Source organism: Pelodiscus sinensis, chromosome 3, assembly GCF_052426305.1.
Source record: "Pelodiscus sinensis isolate ZL-2025 chromosome 3, ASM5242630v1, whole genome shotgun sequence".
NCBI classification, from domain to species: domain Eukaryota; kingdom Metazoa; phylum Chordata; order Testudines; family Trionychidae; genus Pelodiscus; species Pelodiscus sinensis.
In genome coordinates, this window is record NC_143054.1 from 8,705,025 (window position 1) to 8,731,628 (window position 26,604).

The 26,604-nt window shown below is 52.9% G+C and overlaps 1 protein-coding gene across 9 annotated transcripts in view; it reads left to right on the forward strand.

Annotated features, from left to right (window-relative positions):
• PTK2B (protein tyrosine kinase 2 beta) overlaps positions 1–26,604 on the forward strand; it is a 141,100-nt gene that overhangs the window by 1,804 nt on the left and 112,692 nt on the right. For 4 of the 9 annotated variants that reach the window (XM_075923317.2, XM_075923312.2, XM_075923321.2 and 1 more), the window contains exon 1: positions 8,768–8,968. The exons of 2 other annotated variants lie outside the window; for them this stretch is intronic. The gene's annotated coding sequence lies outside the window, so the exon portion shown is untranslated. Of the gene's footprint in view, positions 1–2,835; positions 2,974–8,453; positions 8,600–8,767; positions 8,969–26,604 lie in introns of those variants that run through there. 3 more of the 9 variants (XM_075923318.2, XM_075923315.2, XM_075923320.2) reach the window with 3 other exon arrangements.

Below are 26,604 nucleotides of genomic sequence, written 5' to 3' on the forward strand. Positions count from 1 at the left end.
GGCGCCCAGAACTGGACACAGTACTCCAGCTGAGGCCTAACTAGTGCAGAGTAGAGCGGCAGAATGACTTCACGAGTTTTGCTTACAACACACCTGTTGATACAACCTAGAATCATATTTGCTTTTTTTGCAACAGCATCACACTGTTGACTCATATTCAACTTGTGGTCCACTATGACCCCTAGATCCCTTTCCGCCATGCTCCTTCCTAGACAGTCGCTTCCCATCTTGTATGTATGGAACTGATTGTTCCTTCCTAAGTGGAGCACTTTGCATTTCTCTTTATTAAACCTCATCCTGTTTACCTCTGACCATTTCTCTAACTTGCTAAGGTCATTTTGAATTATGTCCCTATCCTCCAAAGAAGTCGCAACCCCACCCAGTTTGGTTATTTATTTGTTTCCATAATATAAGAACTAGAGACACCAAATTAAATTAATGGGTAGCAGGTTTAAAATGAATAAAAAAGTCCTTTTTCACACAGCGCACAGTCAACCTGTGGAACTCCTTGCCAGAGGAAACTGTGAAGGCTAGGACTATAACAGAGTTTTTAAAAGAGCTAGATAAATTCATAGAGGTTAGGTCCATAAAAGCTATTAGCCAGGGTAAGGAATGGTGCCCCTGACCTCTGTTTGTCAAAGGCTGGAGAAGACAAATTGCTTGATCCTTGTTCAGTCCACCCCCTTTGGGGCACCTAGCACTGGCCACTGTCGGCAGACAGGATACTGGGCTAGATGGACCTTTGGTCTAACCCAGTATGGCCATTCTTAATGTTCTTATGTAAGTACAAGGTTGAACCTCTCTAGTCCGGCATCCCTGGGATCTGACTGTTGCTGAGCCAAAGAATTTGCTGGACCATGGGAGGTCAATATTGTCTAGCAGCATCACCAACACTTCCACTGATTACTGGGCTCTTAGAAGACATTTAGGGGTAAATTAGAGCTAAATAACAGCACAGAACACTGAGAGCCAAGACTGGTGGCTGTAAACAAACTTTAGGGGACCACAGGAAACTTGGCCACACTTATGATCAGTGGACATCAGGCTACCTAAAATCATCCCGGACCACAGATGTTGCCAGACCAGAGAGTGCTGGACTAGAGAGGTAGAATCTATACAGCTTTAATAAGTGCTTTGCCTCTACAAATGTTGTCACTGCTTCTCCTGGGGTATGTCTAGTCTACAGGGTTTTGTCGACAGAAGTTTTGTCGATAGATACTGTAGGCAAAGCTTCTGTCGACAAAGAGCGTCTAGACTACATCTAGTTCTGTCGACAAAGCAAGCCGCTTTATCGACATAACAGTGTGGATGCAAAGGACAGTGTAGATGCAATAATGCCTTCTATCGACAGAACTCTGTCGATAAAAGGCGTTATTCCTCGTAGAATGAGCTTTACATACGTCGACATAACTCAAAGGCAGTGTGGACGCAGGTACAGTTTTGTCGACAAAACCCTGTAGTCTAGACACACCCTTGGAGACTGAACTCTGTATAGATAAAGCTACACCCTGAAAAGACGAACCTCTGGCCCGCAGCCTGCAGCAAAGAGAGGTAAGCTGTGATTCAGAAGAAGGTCAGAGCACAGGGCTTTCCCCGAGTCCGTTACACAAACATTGGGCCAAGCAGTACATGTTTGCAGGACTGGTTCTGGTGCACTGAGTTATATTGAATGGGGAGCATAACTCACGAGTAATTCAGTATTGCCAAGCCAGAACATTCACAAATCGTGAGATTGGGCAAAGGTTGCCTTTGATGTTAAATAATGACCTTTAGGCCCTTTTTGCTGCCTTCTGGCTTTGAGCCCTCGGGGGGTGATTCCTGCATGCTTCCAAGCTTTTCCCTGCCACAGGAAGGCCAGAAGCCTACTTAAAAGACAGCTGAGCTCTCAGACGCTCCCATGACTCCAGCAGCTGGGTCTTGGGGATACCCACTAAGGATGGTGAGAGTTGCCATAGAAGTGGGAACCCCGACAGTCGCATACATGGGGAACACTCCAGCAGAGATCAGGATCCCCTGTGCTGGGTGCTATACAAACACACCCCTACTGAGAGGTCTTCCCCACCCAAAGAGCTAGACAAGGCAAGGGATGGGGAATAGAGGCACCAAGAGGGAAAGTGGCTTAGTGGAGGTCTCCTAGCTGGTCAGAGGCCAAGCCAGGAACAGAAGCAGGTGTCCTGGCTCTCAGGCCCATGTTTTTCTAGTGTTGCTAATAGTCTTTTTCCTTGACAAGAGAAGCACGGCCCTGGGTGCTCAGGGCTGTCTAGGATCGAGGGAAACGACACGGTTTCTGCTTCTGGGGCGCCCGGTCTAAATGGCCGACCCCAGGCACAGCCGGGTGGCAGCCGGAGGGCCGTGGCACCTTCGGGCGTCCGACGGCGGTGCTTGGGCAAAGTGCGGGTCAAGGAGGGGCAGATCTGGCAGCGTTTTTTGCCCCCTCCGCCTTGGTGGCAACAGGTGCAGCTGAGTTTGCCTCTGGCCCCTGGGGGCTGCCCCCTTCCCTTTGCCTCTCTCATCTGTGGGTTTAACGCCGCCAGCTGAGGCCGGAACCACTCGTTGCATTGGTGACCCCCCCCTTTCACATTCCCCATGGGCGCCCGTCAGCGTCCCAGCCCGGGGCCCCTCCAGGGCCGCCCCGCGCACGTGGATTCCCGGGACGGGGCCGGTCGTGACCGAGGATCCGCTCAGCCCGGAGCCCCGCGCCTCTGCCCCTGCAGCGCCCGCCCCGCCCCGCCCCGCCCCGCCCGAGGAGGATCGGACCCGCAGCGGGCTCCGCGCCTGCAGCGTGCGCGTAGAGCCGCGCGGGGGCGGCAGCTGCGCGCCTGGCCCGCCCCGGCCCCGCGGAGCCGGCTCCAGACGCGATCCAGCGCTGCCGCGGCGAGGACAGCCCGGCTCGGCTCGCACGTGGCTTCTGCCGCCGGGGCAAGCAGCTGGCTCCTACCCGGGCTCGGCCGCCCCTGACGCCTCCCCTTCAAAGTAAGTTGGGGGGGGGGGGTGTCTGTCCGTCCATCCATCCATCCGTCCATCCGTCCCGCACCCTGGGCTTGGCTGCTCTTGCAGAGGCATCGTTGGGGGGTATGGAGGGCTTGCTCCTGGCTTTGTGGCTCCCTCCAGGGCTGGCAGAAAGGGGGATGTGGCCAGTGGTTTGGAGATGCGAGTGGAGACCCCCCCCCCAGGGTGGGCTCCTGGGCCAGGTCCCAAGTCCCAAGCCCGCCTGGGTGGAGGCCGATGTGACGCTGCTGCCGTCTAAGGTGCGGCACCGTCTGGGTTTTGGTGAAGCAAGCGGCTTTGTCCCTGGTCTTAGCCATCCGGGACGGAGCGAGCGGCTGTGCCAGGCAGGCACTGAGCCAAGCTGGTCTCGGGTGCGGTGTGGGGACGTTGGCACTGCTGCTGCCCGTGCTTGGCTTGGTCAGTGGGGCTGGGGTTGCCTGCCTGCGGGCAGCGTGGCTGCGAGAAGTCTGTAGGCTGGCATGCTCTCTGCTTGTCTGTCTACCGCCTCCCATTTAAAACTACCATACAGCCTGGCAGGCTAGGGAGTTTGGCCGGGGAGCGAGTCCCCTTGGTCCGTTTGCATGGCTCCCCTGCAACTCCCTTCCTGATCTTCTCCCGCAGCAGTGGGAGTGCAGGCGCTGGAGACATGGCGCAGAGGCTGGGTGCCAGAGCAGGTTTTGGAGGAGGCTGGGTGCCAGAGCAGGTTTTGGCAGAGATGGAGAGGCAAAGATAGCTCCCGGTCACCCCCAAATTCCACTGGGCACTACCATAATCCCCAGTCTGTGCCCTGGATCTCCCTGATGGCACCCCTAGGTAAAAAGGTCCCATTCGCCAGCGACGAATCGGACAGCGTGCAAGGTTCTTATGGTACCAGAATGGCCACCCTGCTATTATTATGCTTGTGCTGAGGCCAGGTTTTGCCAGCCCAGTAGCGGTGCAGGGAGCTGTACATACCCTGTATCCTTGCAGAAGGCTTATCACACAACTGTTGCCTTGTGCAGGGACAGACAGCATGGCCCAGGGGAAAGGGACTGGGAATTGGGAGCCCAGCCCTCACTCTGGCACTAGGCAAGTCACTTGACTTCTCCGTGCCTCAGTTTCCCCTCTCTGAACTAGGCTACTCGCCTCCTCCTTTGTGATTTATGCCTGAAAAGCACTTACCAAGGGGCCGGGAAGTTTGCAACATCAGGGCGCTCTGCAAACGGTGCCAATGCCGTGATGTCGCATCCCCTTCCGAGGTGAGGTTAGTTGGCCCCGGCCCTGTTGAGAGGAGGGGGAAGGCATGAAGCAGCATAGCCGAAAGTGGCACCACCATCCCCCACGTCTCCGGGCGAGTGGCTCCTAACCCAGTGCTAATCCCGGTGTAGCAAAGGCACCGTTGCTGGTTAGTTGCACCCCCAGCCACTGGGACTATTCTGCAGTCAGCGTGCTCATGTCTGGACAGTTGTGTTCGTTTAGCGGCTTTAACGACGGGTCCACAGGGCACCATCTGCAGTGGATTCACCGCCGTGGCCGCCAGCTAAGACAGGACTGACCATGAGAGAGGTGGTACCATGCTGGGCCAGCTGCAGGGGTGGGCAGGAGCCCCCGGTGGAGGAGTTGGGAGGCTGAGGAGCAACCGCTGTTGCCGTGTAAGGATGTGGGGGCAGCAGTGGGACCTGTGGTCCCTCTCCCTTTGGCAAGGCGGGGCTGTGGACTGCAGGGGGGCGCAGAGAAACAGCCGCCCTGCCACTGCTGGGGTGGAGCGGTGTGACCTTTACATGACCAGGATGCAGCTGTTAAACGCAGGCTCTCCTTGCTAGTCTGGGGACAGGGGCGTGCTCGGAGGATATGCACGAGTGTGCTAGGGCTTGTAACCTGCCTGTGCCATCGTGCACGAGTGAGCAGGTCCAATTCCATCCAGCACTGGGGGGGGGCTGCCCTGTGACCCAACCAATCCCTTCTTTGGCTCAGCAAGCTGGTGCTGCCACCTTAGGGACTGTGGTTGGGATCTAGGCTTCCTACCTAGGCCAGCCTCTGCTCACCCATTGCACCCAGGACCCGGTTTCTGCCTTGCTCTTTGAGCCCCCTTTGGCTGGAGTGTGGTATGATGCAGCTATGCCCCAGTCAAAGTGGCTCTGGAGAGCAATGCATGCTCAGACTGTGGTGATGGAGGATCTCCAGGATGTAAAGTCCAAGGTGGCCATGTGTGGATGGCATTTGGGGTCCTAGAAGGTCTGAGTAAGGGGCAGTGGAGTGGGGGATCCTGGAAGGTGGATAATGAGGAGATGTAGGACGGGCCAGTGTGGCTTTATCCCAGACCCTGGGCCCCTCACATTGGTTTACAGACCAGAGGGCTGTCTGCAGCTGAGGCTCAAGCATCTTGTTGTGGTAAATGCTGGGTCTTGTGCAAAACCTGGGGTGGATTTTGCAAGGCTTTCTCGTCTTCCAGGATGCTACAGTGTGCAGCAGGAACTCAGGGGGAGGGTGATGTTGAAGGATCTGGACTGGGCGCCTTCCAAGAATTTACTTTTCAGATGAGAAGCCCATGGGAGGAGGGCGCAGGACACCTGGGTAGGAAAGGGCCCACAAGCATTCACAAAATTTTGCATTTTTTTTTCCTGTTACAAATTGGGGAATAATTTTTTTTTCAGAAATGGAGAAAAAAAGTTCAGTTTGGATCACTTGGCGCATCTTGTTTTGATCATTTCAAAAGGGGTTGTTTCATTTTCGTTTCATTCTCTTTTCTCTTTTAACCTTTTTTTTGTCTAACTCTACTAAAATTTCAAACCAGAAAGTAATTCTGTGTGTAAAACCAAAACTTTGTGGGTGGAAAATACAGAAATGGAACATTCAGGCAATTTCAGAGAAATTTTTTTCCACAACTGTTTTGTGTCAGGAGATTGGCTGAAACAGACCCACTTTTGTGAAAAACCATTGGTTCTGACAAATCCATATTATTTTATGCCAAAAAAGAAAGAACCCCCCCCCCAGCTAAGTGTACTCCTGTGTTTGAAGCTAGGCTCTGCTGTGAACCTCATATGCCCATGCCTCAGTTTCCCTATTGGAAAAATATGGCTGGCAATGCTTGCCCCTCTTTATAGAGTGAGTTGAGATCTGTAGATGAAAAGCCTAGTTATTTATTAAATAGCAGTGATGCCTAGAGGTTGTGACTGGTGTCCCCTTTTGTCAGGTGCGTATAAATGCATAGTAAAGCAGATAGAGTCTACAATATGCCAGCGTGTCTTGTGGCACCTTAAAGACGAATAGGTTTATTTGGGCATAAGCTTTCGTGGGTCAAAACCACTTCCTCAGATGCATTCTAAAGCAAACATCTTGGTTGCATCTGACGAAGTGGTTTTGACCCCCGAAAGCTGATGCTCAAATAAACCTGCTCATCTTTAAGGTGCCACAGGACTCCTGGTTGTTTTTGCAGGTACAGACTAACATAGCTACCCCTCTGAGACATGGGCTGAAAGTGATTTCCAGTATATACAGGATTTTGCACCTTCTCGGTGTACAGCGAGGGAGGAAAAAGCCAGCCCCAACACAGACCCAAGAAAGGAGGCTGGACCTCTGGTGACTTCCTGAGGCTGAATACATACTATCACACATACCCAGTGTAAATAAATGAGGCTGATGGGTTGCAGCACCCATGGTTGTATCCCTTGGGCTGCAGAAAGCTGAACCTGGGGCAGAAAGGCCGGAGGCCATGCAGTTAAAGAACTGACCTGACCTTGGGGTTCCATTCCTGGTCTTGCCACGTTCCCTCTCTATGCTGAGTCTGTAGTGCCTGGTCTGTAACACCGTAATACCTCACCTGTACAGACTGCTAGTTCTTTGATGCCGGGCTGTGTCTTGCGATGTGTCTGCAGTCCCTGCCACTGGGTACTACAGAGTCAGTCTCTCCCTTGCTTGTTGAAGCTGCTCCACTTTGTGTACATTACTTAATACTGAGGACCAGCTGGAGGCTGATTCTGTAGCCCAGAGCGGAGGGCAGTCCATTAAGAGCACCATTCACTCACGTCTGAGGCCAGAGCCCATGTCAATGGCTTGGCCTCCTTGTTTTCTTCTTGCCCAGACGTTCACCACCCGAGACACCTTTCCAGCGAAAGTCTTATGGACAGCAACAGGTTTGGATTTTGACACCACATTTCCTGTCAAATAATTCCTGACTGCTCCTGCACTTCCCTGTGGCTGTGGGGTTCACTCCGAGGTCTGGCCACCTTCCAGCTGATGAATGTGCTGTCTCCCCAGCAGGCCTCCGTTTCCGCTGGACGCAATCTTTCAACGTTGACTTGGCCAAGCCTGTGGTGTAGCATGGCTGACTGTTGGGAAGTAGCCGCTGCGTCTCACCCCAGAAGAGAGGCTGAAGCAATGTCTGTCTATCCATTGCTTTCTCCAGAGAGGGCTGTCTGTAGTGGAGAGTAGCCCCGTGGCTGCTCTTAGTTACGCAGCAGGACTGGTTGGCGCAGACCTGGCCCAGGATCAGGGAAGCCCATTGGTGGCCTAAATCATGGTTCTCGACCTTGCCAGAGTAGGGTTGCCAGGTGTCCAGTTTTCACCCAGACAGTCCGGTATTTGTGGCCCCGTCCGGTTAAAAAAAAAAAAAAGAAAATACCAGACATGTAAAATGTCTGTTATTTTCTGTTTTTCTCGGACAGAAGTCCAATGGGGACAGTCTTCTGGCGCATCTGGCGTGGGGTGCAGTGACCTTTGTTTTTGCTCAACCAATTTTTTCACCCACCATATTTGGGATTTTTTGCGAAAGTATCTGGCAACCCTATTCCAGACTATGGTGTCTCTTTCAGGCATCTGGTTTGTCTCAAATACCCTCCGAGTTTCATTTAATTTAAAAACAACTTGTTTACACAATCAGACGTAAAACTACATAAGTGCCACATCACTCTACGACTGCTGCCGTTCTTGTTTTTAACCATAGAATTACCAATCAGTTGGAAATATAAGTCGTAGGCTTACATTTCGGTGTGCGGGATCTAGGGCACTATAAACAAGTCGCTGTGCGTATAAAAGTTTAGTTGGGACTGTCTTGGCTGGTGCGTTTTATGCAGCCTGCTGTAAAACGTGGCAGATCTCTAGATGAGCGGATGTACCCCCTGGTAGTCCCCTGAATGCCCCCAGGGATACACATACCCCTGGTTGAGAACCACTGGCCTGAAAGGCCCTTCTGTTTTCCTTTGGTGAAGCTGAGGATTCAGGCCTGGCTCTCCGTGTGTCCGGCTGGGGATCAGACCCACACACCCGAGTTCTCAGTAAGGTGGGGAGGGGAGAGCTCCTTGTTTGTGGAGTCCTTTTGCTGGGGCAGGGCATCCGGCAGTCTGCTCTCTATCTCACCCTGGTTGGGGCGTCTGCTCTCACGTAAGTGCAGGCTTGAGGAGCCGTGTCACCCGCACCCCTCACCCTTCCAGGAAGTGGGCAACCGGCAGCAGAGGTGTGGCTTCAGTAAGAGTAAGAAGGATGCCCTTCCCCTTAGCACAAACTCCCGCACGGGCCAGATCCTCCAAGTCCCTCAGGTCGGCTCTGGCCTGGTGAGCCAGAGACCTGCCCAGAGGAGGAACAAAGGACTCGTCGCAGGTCCCCCGGGGTCTCGCTCTGGCTGCCCCTCGCGTAGGTGAGTCCTTCGGGCTCCTGGGAGGCAGCAGGGTGCTGCAGGCAGATCTGCCAGCCTCCGGGGAGGAACAGGGCAGCCTCTGCACCCGAGGGTCCTGCTGGGCTGGCAGGAGATGAAGGCAGAGAGAGAGAGAGAGAGAGGGCGGTGCCGGGAGGAATGCAGGACAGCCCAGACCAGGAAGTGAGAGCACAGACGGGGTGTAAACTCCCATGGTGTTTTCTTCAGGGCCTCTAGGGAAGGGAGAGCCCGTTTTCCATACCTCTGTCCCTACCCCGTGCCCATCTTGGGGCAGGGAGGGGGGGGCCCTGTGGACCCACGGCTCTTTCCCTACTGCCTTGGCAGCTGGTTCCCCTGAAGCTGGATGAAAAGGTAGGAGATGGTTAACCTGGAGTGAGCCGGTGTGTCCCGCTGGGAGGGGACGTCCAGGGGTTGGGTGCTGAAGGGTCCTGGCGGGTAGCGCCTGCGGGAGCATGCTGGCCTGTGTAGGGGTGACGATCGCCCCCCTGGGGCGTTGGGGGGGTGGCTGTGACTGAGGCCGAGCGCCTGGCACCGACGGTGGAAGTGTGTGTGTGTGTGTGTGTGTGGACTGTGGACGTGTGTGTGTGTTCTGACTCCGTGCAAAATCCTCCCCCTCCTCCTGTCCCTGGTGTGAGGGCGCCGTAGCTTGTCGGCTGGGGCTGCGCCCCGAGGTGTACGGGGCCCGGCGGTGGGCTGGATCTGCCATGGGATGGCACGGATCTCCTTGCACCACTGGCATTCCGATACCTGTGCAAATATTTGCTAGGCTGGGCCAAATCCGTCCCTGACGTAACTGTCCGGGGGAGCCTGGCTCCTGGTGTTTACTAGTGAGAGAGCCCCAGAAAAGGGGCTGAGACCGGCCCTTCCGTCCAGCGCCTGATCCAGGAGAGCTGGGGGCAGGGGCATGCTCTGAGGGGATACCGGGCAGGGCTGTTTACTCAGGGAAGGGGCTCGTGTCGTGGGATGGACCCGGATGTGTGGGATCCGATGCCAAGAGCATTGCCTGCTGAGACACGCCGGCGCCTCGCCCTGCACAGGGGGCTGGGTTTCTGCCTGTGGAAATCCTGGCTTCAGCCTGCCACTTGCAAGGAGAGGTGCCCACCTCAGTGAGCCCAGCCGCTGGCTGGACGACTCGCTGGCCGCCAGCCGGCAGACACACGGGTGCTGGTGCCCTGGGGAGCGACCTGCCTTGGAGGGGCCAGTCTGCAAACAGAGGGGCAAACGCCGCCCGAAGCTGCAGTGACACAAACTGGTCCCGTCCAGGAAACGTCCCTGGGTCAGCTCCCACGGCGAGCTGGCAGGTCCCAAAGTGCGATTCTTACCCCCACTGGTGGGCCCAGACGTCTGCACGCCGCACGGGGCTCCCCAGCGCTCGGGGTGATGGGTCTGGAGCGAGCATGTGGAGTTCCCCTGTGCGCTGACAGGGAGGGGGAAATCACATGCTGCTGGCATTTCATGCACCGTGAGTTTCCTCCCCTGTTTCTTACTCCTTCCCTGCTTCGCCTCTTCCCCTCTGTCCCCTAAAGGCTGCAGAAGCTACGGTGCCGCACGGCGTCTGCACTGCTCCGATGACAACAGAAATGAGTCTTAAAATGCTTGCCGGACTTTTCCTCCTCTCCCCCCTTCCCCCGAAATACGGCCCCTAGGAAAGCCCCTCCCCCAGAGCTGAAAAAGCCCCGATCCGGCAGTGAAGGCGCTGCTGGTTTTCCCCCATGCTACCGATGCTGCTGGCTCCTGCCCAGCGCATGCCATTCATAGCAGAAACACGCCGCCTCAGGCCTTGTCATCCAGGGCCACGGCCTCGGCTGGCGTAAACCGCTGCAGTCTGCAGAGCCCGTTTACGCCCGGTAGGCATCTGGCCCGGGAATCTGCCTGCAGAGGCATGACAGAACTAGAAGTAAGGGCTTGGCGTGAGGTGCCCTGGGATGCTGCAGGATCCTCCATGTGTGCTCAGGGAGAGGGGGGAAAGGAGGGAAGGTTCCATGCGGATGGCCCTGGAGGATGGTGGCTTTCCCCACACGGCGTGGTCAGAACCGGGCCAGGGTCACCCCTCAGAGCATGTCTGCTGAATCACAGGAGACGCGAGACTGTCACAGCCCCGGCGAGAGAGTCTCTGTGCATTAGCCCAAGCGTGGGCTTCTTGCTCCGCCGGTCTCTGGCCAAGATGGTGGCTACTGCATGATTGTTCTGGGTCTGTGACCCATTCACCCCCCTCTATGCTCCCCACCACCCGGTGCTTGTACAGCCCCTGATCCCGCAGGGTCTGAACACCTCACTCTCTTTAATGTATGTAGCCTCACGTGCTGCCTCTGTGAGGCAGGACAGGGCTAATATCTCTGTTGCACAAAGGGGAAACTGAGGCACGGGAAGGCTCACCCACGCACAGGAAATCAGTGCCAGGTCCCAGGCTAGTGCCTTAACCACTGGGTTATCCTTCCTCTTTATCCTGGGCCTCAGTTTCCCTTGTGAGTCATCAGAGATGCAAGTAAAGACTTTGTTTTCATTCCCCCCCCGCCGCCCCTCCCCGCTCTTGGAGTTGGGTGACTAAAAGCAACCGCTTGTTCTCCGCTGGGTGAGTGTGAGAGCCCTGTTTGCAAGCCGTCCTGGGCTGTTCAGGCTTATCTGTCTCTGCATCTGAGAGCTGTGGTCATCTCTGAGAACTGCTGTCAGGTCCCATGAGAAGCCTGTGTTTCAAGAGAGCAATAGATTCTTAGAATGGGCTTAAATTAGCCACCACAACCCCCCCCCCCCTTACCAGCTTGGGACCATCTTTGCAGGAGGTCTCTAGCTCAGAATCCTAGGGTGGGGGGGACACTTCTAAGCATGGGATCTGGAATTAAAAACTGCAGCTGATAGAGCTAGAGTGTATGTCTGAAGGAGCCAGAGAGGAAGACACAGTGTGCGTCTTCTGCTGTGTCCATGGGGGTCTTTCCCCGTGTGTGTGTGCAAAAGACACCATTGGGGTGTGTGAGTGTGAGCGAGACTGGCTTTGTGTGAGAAGGGAAAGGGACAGTTTCCCTCTGAGACAGCCGTGGGTCAATGTGCAGGTGAGACAGTGGCCATGGGAATGATTTTCCCTAGAGCTGTTGGGACTCTGGCAAGTCCTGGAGAGCAGCATTTTGCGGTGTCCCCCCTCTTCTCTCCCTCTGTGCATTATTGTGTCTCCTTGAATGGAAAAGCCTCCCCCACTGTTGTCCCCGCACAGGGTGCTGCTCCTGCTTGTTCAGAAAACTCTCCGGCTGGGTGTGTAATTTTTACCTTCCACCTCTTCCTGTGGAGCACAAATGGCAGCACTCCTCCAGCTTCTGCTTTTCCATTGTCTTCCCGCTGGGGCTGTTATTAATATGCACCGTGCAAAGTCCTCGGGGCTATGGGGGCAGGGAGGGCAATGTCTTCTGAATCACTTTGCTTTTTCCTCTGCATAATTCTTACTCATGATGGGTTGGCAAAGGAGTGAAGCCTTTGCACGGAGCTTTGCTTATAATTCTTAAAATTATAATAACATCAGAGTAATACCCCTGAGCTCTCACTGTACAGAAGTGTGGTTATGGCAGGAATAGAAAAGAGCCTAGAACCTGTTCTGCTTGTGATACAGCAGTAATGCCCTCAACTGATGGAAGAGCTAGCTGGAAAAAAAATTTTCCCCACCCATAGAAATTTTGACAACCATGGAAAAACTTTCAATGAAACATTAAAAACGGAAATATTTCAATTTGGATATGTGATCCCACTGGCTCATGGGAGTTGTAGTTCTCGTGTCTCGTGCTGCCAGTTTTCCTCTGCAGGCTGGGTTGCCTGGCCAGACTACATACCCCATGATGCCCCTTGGTCTCGCCTCTTGGTGAGAGCAGACAGCACATCATGGGAGATGAAGTCCAGCAGGAGAGCCCAGCCTATAGAGGAAGAATGAGGCTCCTGAACTACATCCCCCATGAGGCACTGAGATGGCATTTCAGAATTTGTCAGGAAATTCAGCTTGTCACTAACAAGTAAAAACAAAACGGTTGATGTGAAATTGGTGCTTTGTGTAAAAAACCCCCCCAAAACCTCCCCTCCCAATTCCTGTTTAAAAAAACACGTTTTTGATGGAAAATCCCTAAACAGGCCTAGTTCATGGGAAGTAGCAGCATGTTACACTGTGAACCTTCTGACAGGGCTAAACCGGATAGTGACACATGCTGTAAAACTGTCTTGCTCTTTCAGCTCAAACGATAGAGGCCTGTCCATAGGGTGCTGAGGGTCCCTGGTTTCATGCCTCCTGATTGCCCCTGACGGGGATGAGTTTCATACCAAACAGCCTGAGTCCATGGAGCAGACAGGGTAAACCTCCAAACCTTGCTAGGCCTCTGCTTAAGCAGTGCCTAGATGCGAGCCCGGCAGGCCTGGGGATGTTAAATATCGGTTAATTGAATAGTCAGTTAACCCCATGGATTCTTATCGGTTACTCGACTAGTCTATAGTCCCCGTGGCTGGAGCTAGCAGCCAGTGCCTCATTCCTGAGGAGCCCCCTGCCACTCCGGGCTGCTGCCTCTGTATCAGCGGCAGCAGCGTGGGGTGCCAGGCAGGAGCTGGTTTGCGAGGGGGATTTGAGGGGGATTTAAATTTGCCAATTTAAAAACGAGCTCCCCTTGCGGACCAGCTGCCTGCCACTCCACGCTGCTGCCTCTGAAACAGAGGCAGCAGCATGGGGAGGCAGCAGCCCCTGTCCGGGGAGCAGGGTCTGAGCTGCCGGTCCTGGTGCGAGCTGGAACTGAGCCAGGCTACCTACCAGGCTTGGCTCATCATAGACAGGGGCTGCTCTGGCTGGCCGGCTGGAGCAGCCCCTGCATATGATGGGCCGATCTGGAGCACTCCCTTTCCTGAGGCAGGCAGGGAGCTGCTCCGGCGCCTACTGGTTAACCGGGTCCGATAAGCCTCATCCATTAAGGCTACATCTACACTATGAGTTTTCTCAGCAAAAAATAAGCTAATGAGGGGCTCATTTGCACGAGTCACAATCTCATTTGCGTATTTTCTGCTGGTCTGTTTTTGCGCAAAAAGAAAACGTCCACACTGCTTGTTTTTGCGCAAAAACCCCAGTGCCAAAACAGATCGGCAGACAATATGCAAATGAGAATGTGAGTCATGCAAATGAGTCCCACATTAGCATATTTTTTCTGAGAAAACTCATAGTGTAGACGTAGCCTAAGAGTTAACCAGTTAACCATTTACATCCACAGACAACAGGCAGATTTACTCGATAAATTCTACCTCACTGAAGTGAAGATCCTTCTTCATCTTTAAAAGCCTGCACCTCTGCTACTTGAGCCAAGGGAGAAACGCCATCTCTTATCGCTACCAACTGGTATTTTTCCCTTCTGTGGACTAGTCATTGCTGTGTGTTATGATCTGACCTATAAAGGATAAAATTTGTGCTGACGCTCCATTCAGAGGCAAACACACTGTTCAAGGCCCACACACACCCCAAAATAGGTCTTATGTGGGGTGCGCGTGGGCCTTACTGTAGGAGAGTAGAGGGAAATCCGGCATATCCATCCCCTGAGATATTCCAACTTTTGTTTTCATCCCAAATCAGGAGGAAAAGTTGAAGTTTTGAACTCTTGTGTGGAATGGCAATTCCAAAACATCTCCCGTCTGGAAATATGGAAACATTTTGTTTCCAGATTTCAGTCCAAAGAAAACATTTTGACAATCCCGGAATTGATGCTTCATTTGGGTTTATTGGACCGAGACAACATGCTTAAAAAGCTTCAGAGGGGCGGACAAGTTAGTCTGTAATTGGAAAAACTTAAAAAACAAGGAATAGTCTAGCAGTATATTAAAGACTAACAAAACATGTAGATCGGGGTGGGCAATACTTTTTGAAGGGGGCCACTTCACAAATTTCGGAAGTGGCCCTGGGCCTCAGGTGGAAGGGGCGGAGTTGAGAACTTCCTTATCGGGAGCTTTGCTTGGCCTGGGGTCCCTGCCCCCTGACTTCTGGCCAAAGGGAGGGACCTGGAGCAGATGGGAGGGTGCTGGGGGCGAGCCTCCTCCCAGAGTTGTCTGGGGTGTAGGCTTAGAATTCACATAACACAGCTGGCAGCTCCTGGCCCCGCTACTAACCTGTTGCCTGGCAGCTGCCCGGCAGGCACAAGCGCTTTGAATAGAAGCAGTTGAAAGGGCTCACACCTCCCAGGCAGTTCCCAGGGAACAGGCCAGTGAGCCCGAGAGCTGTGAGCCCTTTCAATTGCTTCTGTTTAAAAGGCTTGTGTGTGCTGGGTGGCCGCCAGGCAACACAGCTGCCCAGCAAGCGTGAGCCCTTTAAATAGAAGCAGTTGAAAGGGCTTGAGCATCTTCAGCTCCCAAGCACATGCTAGGGCAGGGGCCAGCAACCTTTCAGACATGGAGTGCCAAGATCTGACTTATTCGCCTCTATGCACGGGTCCGAGTGCTGGTGATACTTTTTAAAGTCAATAATAGTCCTACTTAGCAGCTTTGTTAATAAATAAATTAAGATGCAGATCTTACCTTTCAGTGCAGGGGTCAGCAGCTTTTCAGAAGTGGCATACTCAGATTTAACTTATTCCCGGATCTGTGTGCTGGGGGAGGAGCGGGGAGGGTTGGCCAAGGCAGGCTGGGTCTGGTGACCTTATTTTCTGAACCAGCTGCAGCTAGGGAGAACGGTTTAATTTAAATTATGAAACAGATTAAGCGTTTCAACTTTCTCCTGTTAGTTTATCAAACTTCTTTTTAAATAAAGTAAAATATTCTGTCCAATACAAAAGGTTTCAATCTTTTCTTTATTTATGGCAGGGGTGGGGAACCTTTTTTGGATTGGGGGGTCACTGACCCACAGAAAAATCATTTGGGGACCACACAAGTGACAAGCAAAAAAATCCTCCAAAAATTCCCCAGTGCTCACTGATGGGGTCCCAACTGAGACATCTCACTCTTCCTCTGATCTAGCCTTATGGGGTGAGATGAAGAGACCCCCCCATGGGGGGGACACACTGAGGTTCAGGGCTTCCCATAGACCAGATTTATGGGGTTCTGGAGTTAGTGGATTTTATGGACTTCCTTAGGCTCTGGGATAGAGACAAAAATGAGGGGTGCAGTGCATGAGGCAGGGCTGCCAGTAAGTAGGATGGGGATGGGGTGCAGGATCTGAGGTGTTGAAACAGGCTGGGAGTAGTGTGTCTGGCCAGGTAGAGGGAGCAGGAGCAAGGGAGGGTGACTGAGAAAGCTGGGGGTGCTGGCTCTTGGGAGGGATTGGGGTGTGTGTGTGGGGGGGGGGGTCTGGGCATGAGGGGGGACCTTCCCTGGCTTCATGCCGCCTTGCAGCAATGGTTGCAGCCATGCTGTCCTGGCTACTCCGGAGGCTGGGGCTGCCACTACCATGCCATGGCAGTGGCGCCTCCAGCCTCTGGGGTGGCCCTGGACCACGTGGCTACAGCAGCGGCGCCTCCAGCCTCCATGGCCGGCCCCAGACCGCGTGGCTGTGGCAGTGGTACCTCCAGGGTTTGCCATGGATCACGTGGCTGTGGCAGCGGCACCTCCAGCCTCCCAGACCAGCCCTGGACCACGTGGCTGCAGCAGCGGCACCTCTGGTCCCGGCTGAGGAGCCTCTGCCCCATCACAGCCTACTCCCACTGCAACCTAACCTGCTGCAGGGAGGAGGGAGCGCTCTCCAATGGCTGCGCAGGGGAGGAGGGGCGGAGCTGAGCTCCCTCCCATGTGCCACTGAAAATCTGCTTGCGTGCCATAAGTGACATGCATGCCGTAGGTTGCCGACCCCCGCGCTTGGGATTAGGGTCTGAAACTGCCTCTCCGGCCGGATCAAAGCCCTAGGTAGCCCACTAAGAGGCTTTTGCCCTCCTCCCCCTCTCTCCCCGATGCAGATGGTATCGTGAGCTTTCATGGGCACCACCCACTTCTTCAGATGAATGGAGTTATTAAAGGTCCAGCTCCAAAATAAATAGATGTGGGCAGGGGAGAAGAAGGGAAAAAGGGGAAAAAATTAGTCAGAGTTTTCATGTTACATGAAGTCGATAGAGCAGGTGCAAATGGTTCTTAAGGGCCCGTTGTTTGGTTGGTTAAGTCATGAGGATGTGGAAGGCAGTGTGCTAGCCAGGTGATGTCTTTATACACAGCTTTGTGATGGGTCCCAAACCTGTAAGCGAAGTGAAGTCCCAAGGCTTCCCTGTGTATTTAGCTTGTGGAATTGGCCTGAAACAACACGGTGACTTTGAGATCCATTAAGGAGTGCCCGGGCAGGTTCAAGTGTTCTCCAACAGGTTTGTGTGTTGCCTTTTCAGATATCTGATTGGTGTCCATTAATTCGTTCCCGTCGAGACTGTCCAGTTTGGCCAATATACATGGCAGAGGGGCACTGCTGGCATTTGGTGGCATAGATCACATTAGTTAAATGAGCCCCTGATGTAGTAGCTGATGTGGTTGGGTCCAGTGATGAAATCACTTGTGTAGATGTGTGGGCAGAGTTGGCACTGGGGCTGATTTCAGAGGTGTGTTCCTGGGTGATTAAGATGGAGGTGTGCTGTGTGATTACTGGAATTAATTTGTTTGCGGTTAGGGGGTTGCTTGTAGGTGAGGACTGGCCTTCCCTGCAAGGCCTGTGAAAGTGAGGGGTCATTTTTCAGGATAGGTTGTAGATTGTTGATAATGCGTTGGAGGGGTTTAAGTTGTGGGCTGTAGGTGACGACAAGTGGAATTCTGCTGTTTTCACTTCTTGGCCTGTCTTGAAGTAGCTGATATCTGGGTACTCTTTTGTCTCTGTCAATCTGTTTTTTCACTTCTCTGGGTGGGTATTTCAGTTTTAAGAATGCTCTAGATCAGTGGTCCCCAAGCATTTGAGGTTGCCGGGCGCCAGGGGGCGTGGCCGTTCGCCCGCCGGGCGCCAGGGGGCGGGGACACTTGCGCACCCGGGGGCGCCCCCCCATAGCCGCATGCCCGGGGGCGCCCCCCCCATAGCCGCATGCCCGGGGGCGGCCCCCCCCATAGCCACGCGTCCGGGGCCGGCGCCCCCACCCTCAAGCGCCGCGCGCCCGGGGCCGGCGCTCTCCCACCCCCAAGTGCCGCATGCCCGGGGGCGGCCCCCCCATAGCCACGCGCATGGGGCCGGCGCCCCCACCCTCAAGCACCGCGCGCCCGGGCCCGGCACTCCCCCCGGCAAGCGCCGCGCGCCCGGGGCAGGCGCTCTCCCCGCCAAGCGCGCGCGTCCGGGGCCGGCACTCTCCCCCCCCCAAGTGCCGCGCGCCTGGGGCCGGCACCCCCTGCAAGCGCCCCGTGCCCAAAGCGCGGGCGGCCAATCCGCGGCGCTCCCGGGGCCGGCGCTCACCGTGCGCCATGTGCCCGGGGCTAGGTCAGCCCCGAGCACTTGGTGGGCGCATACAGGGCACCGTGTTGGGGACCACGGCTCTAGATAGATCCTGTAGGTATTTGTCTCTGTCTGGGACTGGAGCAAATACGGTTGTATCTTAGGGCCTGGCTGTAAACAATAGACTGAGAAATGTGTCTTGGATGGAAGCTAGAGGCATGAAAGTAAGTGTAGCGGTCGGTAGGTTTCCGGTATAGGGTGGTGGAAATGTATCCGTCATGTAATTGTACAGTAGTGTCAAAGAGATGGTTCCCTCATGTGGACTGCTCCAGGCTGAGGTTGACGGTGGGGTGGAAGTTGTTGAAATCCCTCTGAAATTTTTCAAGGGTCTCTTTTCCGTGGGTCCATATGATCAGGGCTCGACAGATCACTGAATCTACTCACCTGTGGCAAGTAGATTTCAGCTGGTTGCCCCGTTTACCAGTGGCGCGCACATGCGCAATGCGGGTCGTGCACATGTGCAGTGCGGGGCTGGCGAGTAGATTTTGCCGCCGTTTGTCAAGCCCTGCATATGATGATGTTATCAGTGTAGCGTAAATAGAGTAAGGGCGCTAGGGGTCGAGAACTGAGGAAACGTTGTTTGAGGTCAGCTATAAAGACGTTGGCATATTATGGGGCCATGCGGGTTTCCCACGGCTGTGCTGCTGACTTGAAGATACAAATTGTCTCCGAATCGGAAGTAGTTGTGGGTGAGGGCAAAGTCGCAGAGCTCTGTAACCAGGTGTGCAGTGATGTCATGAGGGATGGTGTTTTTGATGGCCTGTAATCCGTATACATGTGGAATATGGGGGTAAAGAGCTTCTGTGCCGATGGTGGCCAGGATGGTGTTTTCAGGAAGATGACTGAAAAGTTTCCTCAGGAAGTCAGTGGTGTCTTGAAGATAGCTAGGTGTGCTGGCTGCATAGGGTCTGAAGAGAGAGTCAATATAGTCAGTCAGTTCAATCTTAAACTCAATGTTACTCTATGCAGGTGCACTGCCTTCTGGGAGATGTAGTTTGGGAGACTGAGGCACTCATTCTCCTTAGAATCCTCCGATGCCCATGATGCATGAGACAGCTTGGTCATAGGAAAAACTGCATTGCATTTTGGGTATATTTTAAGTGTGCCCGATTGTGACATCATGGCCTCAAACGTGTTCTCCTGTGGCTGTGTAGCCCGATTCTTGAGGAGCAGGATGACAAACAGATGTCACACAGGAACGTGCAGGTGCTCATGGATGCTTTCACGTGATGGTTGGCCCTTTTTTTCAGTCAGTTTTTCACATCGAGCTTCCTCACCGTGTGTGCAGCCTTTACTGCTGGTTGGTCTCTGTTCGGGTCGGTCCTTGGCTGCATCTTTGACATTATCAGTATTTAGGCAGTAAGAGGTGATATTCAGCCAACGGGTGCGTCTCTGGGGGTTTTCTTACCTACCCCTCTTGTGCTCTGAGTTTCAGCTCACCACTGAAAACTTTTTCTGGGCGTCTTCCAACACCCATTCTGGTAACTTGCTCTGTCCAGCTCAGCAGGGCTTCCTCAATTAAAGCTACGATTATGTAATGGGTTCACGGAAGTAATGAAATCGAACAGCCTCTGCAATATTGGGCTGTGCAGCAGGATCCCAGCCCCCACTGCAGGTGGGAGGATCCTGGCAGCTGCCCAGTCCTCATGGGTGTGGGAGGGACCCCATTGTTCCCAGTCGTAGCAGCCATTGGGGGACGGCCCCCCAGCTTTAACCCTACAAGTGGCCTCCTTCAGTTCCTAGCCTGTGGCTGAGGGCTTCAGCTTCCATCTGCCATATGCATATCCCTATTTTGTCAGGGATGATTTTAGTAAAAGCTAGGGACAGGCTCTGGCTTCTGTGAATTTTTGTGTGTTGCCCATGACGCATCCACAACTTTTACTAAAAATACCCATCGTAGCCTTATTCATGCTCAGTGCTTGGATACTGGTTGGTTTTGTTCTTTCAAGTCTTTGGGGGGAACCCATTCCGCAGGATAGAATTGGGGTTTAAACGACAACTGCTGTAAAGCACTGCACTGAGAGGGAAATGCAAAAGGGGGATGGGATAGGGGCCTATAAAACCACGACTGGTGAGCAGAAAGTGATTAAGGCCTTTTCTATACTTATGAGACGATCAACACTCAGGAGATTGATGTTTCAGGGTTTGATTTAGCGTGTCTAGTAAAGACCCACTAAATTGAAGGCTGAGGGTGCTCTCGTTGAGCCCAGTAGTCTACAGGGTCGTGGAGAGTGAGAGAAATAAACAGGAGAGTTTCTTACTTCAGCCTCCCACCAAGGGGCTGCCCCAGAAATTTGGTTTAAGGTACATCGACTCCTGCTACACAGTTCTCATAGTGTAGACCTGGACTAAGGAAGTGTTATTTACTCCTTCATATAACACAGAGAACTAGGGGTTGCCCATGGAAATTAATAGTCAGAAGGTTTAAAACAAATAAAAGGAAGTACTTCTTCACACAGTGCACTGTGAACCTATGGAACTCCTTGGCAGGGGATGTTGTGAAAGCCAAAAGTATAATAGGGTTCAAAAAAGAATTAGATAGGTACGTGGAGGATAGATTTATGAATGGCGAGTATCTAAGAAAGTCAGGGATGCAACTCCATGCTCTTGGTGTCCTTATCATCTGACTGCCAGAAGTTGAGAGAGGATGATAAGGCAAGATGGATCATTCACAATTGCCCTGTTCTGTTTTTCCCTCTGACGCACCTGGCATAATAGGATACTGGAGTTGATGGATCATTGGTTTATTGGGTCAAAAAGACCCCAAATGAAATATCTCATTTTTTATTTTTCCTGTCAAACCTTGAAAATGTTTGGCAGAATCAAAATTTTTCCGTGGCAAATTCAATGCTGAGGAAACGGTATATTCCATTGGCAAATCCCTGAGTAGTTGCAATCACTAGATATAGTCAGAAGGGATCGATTATGTAAAATCTTCCAGGCCTTTCACGAGAAACAAAAACGGTAGTTAGTCAGAGGGGTGGCTGTGTTAGCCTGTAACTTTAAAAAGAATGAGTAACCCTGTGGCACCTTAGAAAATAACACATATATATGGTGTAATGAGCGTTTGTGGATAAAACCCATTTCCTCAGATGAGATGAGCTAGAGTGGAGAAAAAAAGGGGGATCCTTAGAATGGGAAAGAGGGAGAAAAAAAATACTGGTGACTTGTAGTGCTGGTGCAAATGAGGCTAATGGTGTGGTCTGAAAACGTGTCCTGTACTTAGTTGTTTATGTCAATGGGATGCTGAATGTAAGGAAAGCCGGTTTTATAAGATATCATCCGGTTCAAGTCTTTGTCCAGGCCTAGGGAGATGGTGTCAAATTTGCATATGAAGGTCAACTAAAGTCCATGATACTATCTATCTATCTATCTCTCTTTGTTAATTTCTAAGGTGCCACAGGGCCACGCTTGTTTTTAACAGCCGTAGTAATGATTATACATGAAACAAACCAATTAAGCTATGGAAATGTATTGCCTGAAACACAGACACAGGAATGTCCAGGGAGGTGTAAACTTCCCCCCATTTTATGAAAGGATTTTACTGCTGTGGACGGAGGCTGGAACGAAATATTGATCGCAAACAGAGCATGTTGGTGGCTGCAAAGCCTGGACTTATTTATCTTAGGGGGGTAACCGATAAAGGAGGATGTGGCAAAGGTAGACAGACTAACGCAGGGTATAGAGAACAGGGTATAGAGAACGTAGCTGGGGAATGTTTGATGATCCTGAGCAGACATGCCCCAATGTGGGATTCACAGTGTTTTGTAGGTGCCTAGATCAATGGGCGTTATTAGGCTTTGAGACCCTCCCAATTTGCTGCATTTCCTAGGATTGCCAGGTGTCCGGTATTGAACCAGACAGTCTGTTATTTTTGCCTCCGTCCCGGCGCAGGGAGGCAAGAGGGCAGGTGGCTGCTTGCAGCTTGTTAGGGCCAAAAAGCTTCACCACGTGGTTTTTAAAGGGGCCACTCTTCTTTTTTTTTTTTTTTTTTGCTTAACAAACTTTTTCCTGGCATGTTTTTGTGTTGTTGATGTTCGGTATTTTTCCTGAAACAATCTGGCAACCCTAGTGTTTCTGAGCCCAGGCTACAGTTCAAGTGGGGCTGTCTAGTCTGCCATTTTGGCCCTGTAGCTTGAACCCAAGTCAGCTGACCTGGGCTTCGAGATGTGCTGCCGTGTAAAGGCCACTGAAACACTTTAGAACACGTGAGCCCCTGGTTGTGATACAGAACCAAAGGCACAGTCTGTGACACTGGAAGGTGACAAAGGCCAAACGGAAAGACTTGCAGACAGCACCGCGTCGCCTGTGCCACTCAGCTCATTGGGGCTAAAAGCACAGTAGGATTCATTTGTGTTAAAGGGCCCGTCTGAGATATGGATCACAGAAATATCCAGAGCTCCATTTCCAAAGGAGACGACGGGATTCGGGAACTCAAAAGTAGGCGTCTTTGAAGAAAATCCTGGCTTACCAAACATGAACTTTAGAAGGGGGGTAAATTCCCACCCCCTGCCCTGCTACAGGAGATAAGCTAGCCTAATTAATGGGGTAGTAATTAGGGCAAATTTCTACAGGCCCCAGCTGAGTTCAGGGCCTCATTATGGTCTGTGCTGTAAGTGGCACTGTCAGGTTTACGTTGTGCTAGGCACTGTACGGAAGCATAGCACTAAGACAGCCTCATGTCAGGAGTACTGTACACTGTCAAAGACTACAAGCCCACGCAGCTGGTGAGAGCCAGGCCTAGGACCTATGGCTCCTGTATTCTTGACTGTGCCCTAGCCACTAGGCACTATTGCTGCTTGATGGTCCCTGGGTGTGATTCTTCCATAAATGCCTGTTACTGGTGCCTGGCCTCTATTGAAGACAGGACACTGACCTATATGGACCGTGGGTCTGATTCACTCTGGCAGCTGCTGTGTTCCTTATGGGGATACAAAGATGAAAGCAAATAGTCAATTGTTTAAATTTATGGAAGGGACAGAGATGAATCACTTGGTGATGACTTGCTCTGTTCATTCCCTCTGAAGCGTCTGGGAAGACAGGCTGCAGGGCTAGATGGGCCTTTGTTTTGACCCAGTCTGGCTGTTCCTTTGCATTTAGCTTCCGGCAGGGCATAAGGACCTTTTGGGATATTTTGCACTATCCGTTCTCCAGGACAGGAATGTCTTATCTGTTTAGAAAGCATGTAGTATAGTCTATTGAGGCTGCTAGCAGAACCACATAATAACCAGTTGAGGAGTCTCTGTGCCAAAACACACCCACACAACCCCTTCAAACATGGGAACAACTATTTAGGGAACTTTCATTCACTGTCGCCCACGCGTCACATTGATGGTTATCGAGGATGGACTCCTCACCTGCCCAGCAAGCCCTCTTCCACTTGGCCACTGTGCAACGCACACACAAAAACACCTAATTGCAAAGCATGGGCTGTGATCTGAGCAATAGCTGTAGGAGAGGATTCAGTTGCGTGAGGTTTGTGCCGCAGTAGGAATTGGAGGGGTTTGGGGTATGCAAATGAGGGTCATGTGCAGCTCATTTGCATACTTTGGTAATAAGAGGCCTGGTTCCAGCCTCATGCGTCAGTGCAAAAGCTGTCAGTATCTGGGGTCAGGAAGAATTGGTCCTGCCCTCATCTTGGCATGGCCAGTATAAACCATCATCCACTGCCTGGGACTCAGGACTGGGAGAAAGGAGATATGGGGTGTCTTAGTAAATGTAGCAGTGCTGCCTTATGTGGGCTAGCTGGTGCCTCAGTTTCCCCTCACAAAGATTAGATCTCCCAGCTTCCCCAGGAAGGATTCACAGCCAGGCCAAAGACTCTTTCTAAACAAAACAAAAATTAGTCCCTCTGCCCACCCTGGGCAAGAACCGCCAGGCCACTCCATTACATGGATTACCTCATACGTGAGGTGCCTCAGTTTCTCCACCTGTAAATTGCAGGAATGATGCTCACGCACCTGAGTAATGTGCTCTGAGACCTCAGCGTACCCTGTAAGCACCTGAAATTATTACGGGACATCCCAGGGGCGTTACCATTTGCTCACTGACGCATCCACGTTCGCCTCCTGTAGGAGGTGAGATGCCAGGCAAAATGGGCCATCGGGGCAGGCTGGCTGTGAAGCGCCCAGCACGGTGCCCATAATCCTGTGGGCTTGCAAAAGCCCGACCAGAGAGAGGCCAAGCCAGGCGGCACACACGTATCTTTCAGGGGTGCGGCCGCTCGCCATCTTCTTCCCTCCACCTCCACCTGCTCGGATTGGTGGGTTTTCAGAAGCAGCCAAATGCGGAAAACAAACCCTTTATTTTCTTTTGCCCCCACACGAGGCAGCCGCATCACATGGGGTTTCGCTTGGGTTGCTTAGCGACCGTTGTGCTTAGCGACCAACGTGCTTAGCGACCAATGAGGAACCTGTGATCACACCTCCCAGAGTTTCCCCGTGGTGCAAAAAATCCGAGGACGCCAGTGCTTCTCTGCTCGCTTGCTTTGTGCAGAGAAAGGTTACCGGGAAACACGCCCACCCTGCTCCGGGGAAGTGGGTTCCCCTCCCCTGGGGGAGGTTTCATTGCCGAGCTGGATTTATTTTTAGTACTTCAGCATTTGTTGGATTTTTGGGTTTGATTCTGATGCAAGTGATGGGATAATAACAGAGGTAGAACTCCCACCCACGGCTCTGCCGTGGGACCTTAATCAACGCAGCGCCCTGTTCTCCTAGCCTGGGGCTCCCACCCACAGCTCTGCCAGCACCCCTAAATCTCAACCCGCAGCGCCCTGTTCTCCTAGCCTGGGGCTCCCACCCACAGCTCTGCCAGCACCCCTACATCCCAACCCGCAGCGCCCTGTTCTCCTAGCCTGGGGCTCCCACCCACAGCTCTGCCAGCACCCCTAAATCTCAACCCGCAGCGCCCTGTTCTCCTAGCCTGGGGCTCCCACCCACAGCTCTGCCAGCACCCCTAAATCTCAACCCGCAGCGCCCTGTTCTCCTAGCCTGGGGCTCCCACCCACAGCTCTGCCAGCACCCCTAAATCTCAACCCGCAGCGCCCTGTTCTCCTAGCCTGGGGCTCCCACCCACAGCTCTGCCAGCACCCCTAAATCCCAACCCGCAGCGCCCTGTTCTACCCACCCGGGGCTCCTACCCACAGCTCTGCCAACACCCCTAAATCCCAACCCGCAGAGAACTATCCGGGGCGCCCACCCACAGCTCTGCCTGGAACCCCAGGTAATTATTCATGGAGCCAGCCCTTGGCTTCACTGCCTTGGTGGCCGGATTGGCTAGCTCCAAGCGAGCTGCAGTCTCACGCCCTGTGCGTGCAGGGTCCAAGAGACAGACGAGCTCAGGACATGCCGCGGGAATGGGATCTGTGTTTGCTGCGCCCGTCTCTGCTCACTCAAGGCTGTGATGTCCCCTCCCTCTTGTGCGCCCCTCGGGGCAGGTTGGGTGGTTCTGAGTCAGGTACTAGCTCTGAGCAGCGTGGGCTGTTTTGCCTCCCTGCTCACTTTCAGACGTCACCAGCCTCCTTTGCCAGTTCCTTTGCCCCCATGGGAGTTAGGGGCCTAAATACCTCTGAGCATTTGGGCCAGAGGACTTCCAAAGAGCTGGCTGGCACTACGGATAGCCCCTCCTTCGGCTGCCCCGTCCTATACTGGATTTGGTCCTTTGCCTCATTCAGACAGGGACCTTTCCTTGCACGTGGCCTGCACAGCACCACGCAGCATCTTGCCCACATGCTTAGAATCTAACTGAGCATTATCTTTGGGGTCAGGAAGGACGTTTCCCCTAGCTCAGACTGGCAGAGACCCTGGGTGTTCTTTGCCTTTCTCTGCAGTGTGGGGCATGGACCACTTGCAGGTTTAAATTAGTGTAAGTGTTGGAGTCTCTGAAAATTGAAGTTTTAAAATCATGGTTTGAGGACCCCAGTGATTCAGCCAGAGGTTACAGGCAGGGTTCCCGCCAATGTTTTCCATCCATATGTGGACTTTTTCCATTCATGTGCGGACTAAATTTTGTCTTATGCACCGAGGCACGTGCAAATGTGCACCACTAGGATAAACACAAACTTAGCTGTGGGCACTCTGCTAATCAGCTGACCATCATGGGAATCTCTGCTGTTAGCAGTATAGGGCAGCAGGTTTAAAACAGATAAAAGGAAGTTCTTTACACAGCGCATAGTGAATCTGTGGAACTCCTTGCCAGAGGAGGTTGTGAAGCGTAGGACTATAACTGGATTTAAAAAAGAACTAGATAAATTCATGGAGGTTAAGTCCATCAATAGCTATTAGCCAGGATGGGTAAAGAATGGTGTCCCTAGCCTCTGTTTGTCAGAGGGTGGAGATGGATGGCAGGAGAGAGATCGCTTGAACATTACCTGTTCCGTTCCCTCCCACTGGGGCATCTGGTATTGGCCACTGTCGGCAGATAGGATACTGAGCTGGATGGATCTTTGGTCTGACGCAGTATGACAACTCTTATGTTCTTATGTTCTCCTGAGTGCCCGCACAAGTGCACAGCTTATAGGGAACACTGGTTAGGGGTCTATCACAGGAGTGGGAGGGTGAGGTTCTGTAGCCTGCAATGTGCAGGAGGTCAGACTAGATGACGATGATGGTTC